Below are 5,825 nucleotides of genomic sequence, written 5' to 3'. Positions count from 1 at the left end.
GCTTCTGCTGCTGTGAAGCACCTGAAGGGTTAATAAACTTCTTGAATGTGGTTTTGAGTACCTTGAGGGGTGCAGTTTTTAGAATGGTGTCACTTTTGGGTATTTTCAGCCATATAGACCCCTCAAACTGACTTCAAATGTGAGGTGGTCACTAAAAAAAATGGTTTTGTAAATTTCGTTGTAAAAATGAGAAATCACTGGTCAAATTTTAACCCTTATAACTTCCTAACAAAAAAAAATTTTGTTTCCAAAATTGTGCTGATGTAAAGTAAACATGTGGGAAATGTTATTTATTAACTATTTTGTGTCACATATCTCTCTGGTTTAACAGAATAAAAATTCAAAATGTGAAAATTGCGAAATTTTCAAAATTTTCGCCAAATTTCCGTTTTTATCACAAATAAACCCATAATTTATTGACCTAAATTTACCACTAACATGAAGCCCAATATGTCACGAAAAAACAATCTCAGAACTGCTAGGATCCGTTGAAGCGTTCCTGAGTTATTACCTCATAAAGGGACACTGGTCAGAATTGCAAAAAACGGCAAGGTCTTTAAGGTCAAAATAGGCTGGGTCATGAAGGGGTTAAACTTTACAAACGACTTGATAAGATTTATGGAGACAGCAGATGACATTGCAGTGCAGTGACTGAGCATGGGTTAACTACAGGTAGAAATCCAAGGTGTGATAAGTATCACATTAATAACAAAGACATTTCACCTCCACAGTGCCCCATCTTACTACTTCTATTCCACCTGGTATTAATTTAAGGTGTTAGTACGCCTTCTGTTTTTCCAGATAGTAGCACAATCATGCCAGAAATCACTCGAATAAGGCGAAAGATGAACACATGTGTTATGTTGGCTGAGTCTCATGTATTAACAGATTTTATATGGAATCGACACCAATAAATGTGTAACAGTAATAAAAGTAATGGTAATAAAAATAAATGATTATCCATGTGAGATTTATAGAGTAACTAGAATAATTCACCCGTAACAATCTCTGAGCCCAATATGAGTCTCTTGGGGGCCCTGTTATTGATTTAACATTGGAGCCCAGAACTTTAGGTTATGATTTGAGTACAGCAGTAGGGTCTGGGCGTAAGATCCATTGTGATTATTTGCAGGACTAAAATAAAAACAGAAAATAGTGGTCAGTGCATCCATTTACCCAACCAAGATCGTGTATGGTACATAGAGCATGCAATATAGGCCAGTGAAACATTTATCCATACCCATAAGAGCAATCACTCAGAAATACTTATCAGACACACAAGATGGTTGTAAATACTGCCCCCTGACGAAGCCGACGCGAAACGCGCGTTGGGGCCGCGGCGGTGACCCTTGTACTCCTGTCCTATGGGTAAGAGACATTGAGCCCGACTTAAGATGGTAATAGCCGCACTTGGCACGTAGTATCCCACTATGGGAGGCAAACGGATAGAGAATTAGTCATTTGGTTTATTCGGTGTCTTTTACCCTGACTTGATGCACTACTGGCACTTTCTGAGCTTATAACTGACAGGGATTTATAGGGGTTGCCGTCTCGCAGTGACTTTTTTCAGTGCTGCCTTCTGGTTCCTTGTTTGAATATTATATGTCTGTTACAATTCACAAATGATTTTCTGTATTTGTTGTGTATTTTATGGTCTTACCAATAAAGATTTGTACTTATATTTTCGATAAATGGGACTTAGACTCCATATGTTCTCTGGTGTTTCTATTGAGATATATGGTGTTGGGATCGATCTCCAATGTTTTTTAAGCCTTTCATGCTCTTTTAAATCACATTCAGCATCCAATTAATGAAGCTGCATTGGGGCTAGAGAGAATTCACATGTCCTGAAAAGTGTCTCCCAATATTTCAATTGTCAATGGGCAATGTCACAACCTCTTGAAAATGTTGCATAAACTGTAGAAATGAGAAACAAACAGTGGGATGTAAAAGTTTTAGCACCCCTGGTCAAAATTACTGTTATTGTGGACAGTCAAGCAAGTTGAAGATGAAATGATCTCTAATGTTAGAGATGACACATTTCCTTTGTACTTTAGGCAAAATAAAAATATATTGTCATCTTGTACATTTCACCAGTCCCAGTCCCGGACCCTGTCCTGTAATAATGTCCCCCATACCGGCTCCTTCTAGTAAATGTCATGCAATACAGGAACAACCACCAGAGGGCGAGGAAGGGAGGAAACAGGAGTTCACCTCAAACGAAGTCCTGTAGAGCTGAGCAAACACCGCTAGGGGGGCAGTAGAGAGGTCGTACAAGCCTAAGTCAGCAACAGCCAGGAACGAGGTATCAGAGGGGAAGGCAGGAGCAAGATCTGAAGCAAGCCAGAAGTCAGAAAGCCGGTCGGGAGCGTGGTGACTATAGCACAGCCAGAAACAAACCAAAGGTCAGAACTAGACAGAACAATCCAAAACAAAAACAGGAGACCCTTGCACAGGTCAGAAGTCAAGCAGAGAAGATTAACCCCCGCCTGACCAGGCCGGAAAGCAGAAAGCAAACCCCGACCTGGATCACGACAGTAATAATGTCCTCTGTCCTAGCCTCTTCCTTTAATAATGTCCCTGTCATGGTTTGCCTAGCTTGTGGGTAAAGGTAGATTTAGGGTTAATCTGGACAGCGCACTTTGGGATTCTGGGAGGCTTCTTATAGCCTCATTGTGGGTCCGTTCCTTGACGCTTATACTCTGACCCTTTGCTGAGTGTGTCTGACCCTGTTGCGCCTGTGCCAGTACTTTGTGCCTGTGCTCCGTTTCGTCTGTCTGGTTCTGATTTGGCTGTGTCCCTGTTATGAGTTTTGCCTGTCCCTTTTGTACTGTGCTGACCTCTCTGTGTATGACCTCTTGGCTACATCCTGACTACCCTCTGCCTGCTTCTCTTGTACTGCACTGTCCAATCTGTGTGTGATCCCTTGGCTACGTTCTGACTATCTGTTCTGCCTTTGCCCCTTTATAACTTTGCCCCGTGGTTATACTTCTAGGAGTTTTCCCTCTCCTCCTAGTTCTCCTGAGTTAGGCCACGCCCCCAGAAGTCAGGTGCTTCAGGTCCTGTTTGTCAGAAGCACACATCTTCATCGCTGCTCCCCTGCTCCATAGGTATCTTTGGGCACAGTTTGTTTACTCAGAACACGTGCACTGGCTCAGTTATCAAGTGCAGTGCGGTGTTCCTGACAGTCCCCTTTCCTGGACTTTTTCCTGTAATAATGTCTCCTGTCCTGGCACCCTTACTGGAATAAAGTCCCCTCTTCTGGGCCCCTTTCTTCATCCTTTCCCCCAATCTTGTAATAATGTCCCCCATCCTGGCCCCTTCTAGTAATAATGTCCTCCGTCCTAGCCTCTTCCTCTTAAAATGTCCCCTTTCCTGGACTTTTTCCTGTAATAATGTCTCCTGTCCTGGCACCCTTACTGGATAAAAGTCCCTTGTTCTGGGCCCCTTTCTTCATCCTGGCCCCCATCTTGTAATAATGTCCCCCATCCTGGCCCCTTTCTTTAATAATGTTTTCCAGCCTGGTTCTGTTCTCCAACACATTTGACACACAAATAAACTATTCTTCTGTCTTGTCCACCTGATCCCACAGTGAGAAGCATCCTCTTCCATAGCTGGAGTAGGGGGTGAGCGGCACATGATGGTGACGTCATGTGCCGCCTGCGACAGGCAGGCCAATGTCATCTGTCTCTACAAAGATGGTAAAATTAAAAAATTATGGTTGTTGTAGTTCAGAAAATGGCATCAAAAACCATTTTTTTTTTCTTCAGAAACATCTTAATTTTTTTCTACCACTTATATAAAAAAAATCATGCCAGTTTGGAATTGCCATAATCATACTGACCTGGAGAATCATATTGCCAAGTCATTTTTTACCGTATAATGAAAGCTGCAAAAACAAACTCCAAAAAAAAAAAATGGGAGAATTGTGGAGTATCAAATGTCAGGGAAAGGTTGATGGTTACCTGTACAGAACAGATGGTCAGCTGGTAGCCCCAAAGTTCAGCTCATTCATCTAATGTGTATAAGGGTCTTAACATTGTAAAAATGAATATTTCTTGCTACGTACAATATAAAAAGCCTGCTAGATGATTTGTTAGAAATCAGCAGGTATAGAATAGGTGTAAAACAAGTAATTATCAAGAAAGGCAAGAGGTTTAATAAACAGCCAGGGTGAAGCTTGGGGAATGGTGCCGCAACAGACAATTTCACAGTGTACATCATGCCAACAGCAGACGGTTCCAAACGTGACTGATAACATTTATTTCATTCTCACAACTGTGAGGTTTGAGTTGTTGGTTCCTGTTATAATTTTTTTCAATGTTTGCATTTTGTCCATGTTTCTGGACGTTAAATTGGAACATAGGAAGGGACCTCCAGGGTCATCATGTCCAACCCCCTGCTCATTGCAGGATTCACTAAACCATCCCAGACAGATGTCTGTTCAGTCTCTGTTTGAAGACTTCCACTGAAGGAGAACTCACCACCTCTCATGGCAGCCTGATCCACTCACTGATCCTCCTCACTGTCAAAAAGTTTCTTCTAATATCTAATCTGTATTTTCTCCCTTTCAGTTTCATTTCATTGCTTCTTGTGTTTCCATGTGCAAATGAGAATAATGATCCGTCTACACTGTGACATCCATTCCCTTGTAGACAGCTATTAAGTCTTTTTTTTTTTGCCAGCAAAAAATTCCCAGATCCTTTAACCGTTCTTCATAGGACAAAGTTTGCAGTCCACTCATGGTGGCTCTTCTCTGAACGTGTTCCAGTATTTCAATGTCTTTTTTAAAATATGGTTTTGGTTGTTTACCCTATATATTATTGGCACATGTTTTGGAGCTTCATTGTACCCACAATCACTGGGGGAAATACACTATATTGCATTGTCCCAATTTGTTGGAAGGCCTCTATAGCCCTCCATGTCTGCGGTATCAATTGTCTATTATTGTACATTACAGACTCATGAGCATTTGGACCTGGACTTGTGTATGGTTTTACTTGTCTTTTAAAGGGTATGTCTTCTGCTAGTCAATAAATAGTCAATAAATATTGTGTATATTTTATGTGGATTATCTTGAGTGTGCACATCATTCTGTAGTTGTTTCTCCTTTCATTTTTTAAAATATGGTGCTCAGAACTGTACAGAGTATTCCAGATGAGGTCTGACCAAGAAGAAGTTGAGGGGGATAATGACTTCACATGATCTAGACTCTATGCTTCTCTTAATATAGCCTAGAACTGTATTTGCCTTTTCTGCTGCTGCATCACACTGTTGACTCATGTACAGTCTGTGATCTATTAGTATACTCAAGTCTTTTGCACACATGCTATGGCTTAGTTCTATTCCTCCCATTTTGTAGATGTAATTTTTGTTTTACATGCCCAGATGTAGAATCTTGCATTTCTCCTTGTTAAATACCATTCAATCGGTTGCTGCCCATTATTCAAGCTTTTGTAGATCCTTCTGAATCCTTTCTCTGTCTTCTCTAGTGTTAGCTATCCCTCCTAGCTTTGATTAGCTTACCTTCAGAAACATCTAAATATATCCTTCATAAGCAATAAACCACCAAAGAAGAACACCTTCACATAGGGCCAATAAAATCAATATAATCTTTATTTGAACATTATAAAAACAATATAGAAACAAGGGTATATACCCACAGGCACAAGTAAGAAATAGGTGGGTAACCCAGGTAGTAACCTCAAAATATGGCATATAAATAGGTAACAATAGTATGTACAAAAGCTGTGTGACCATGTACAATCAAACACAACAATAACAGTCATATAATAATAATACAAGTGTATATAATAGTGCAATAT

This window comes from Ranitomeya imitator, chromosome 2 (genome assembly GCF_032444005.1).
Source record: "Ranitomeya imitator isolate aRanImi1 chromosome 2, aRanImi1.pri, whole genome shotgun sequence".
In the NCBI taxonomy this organism is placed as follows: domain Eukaryota; kingdom Metazoa; phylum Chordata; class Amphibia; order Anura; family Dendrobatidae; genus Ranitomeya; species Ranitomeya imitator.
This window is presented reverse-complemented; position numbering follows the sequence as displayed.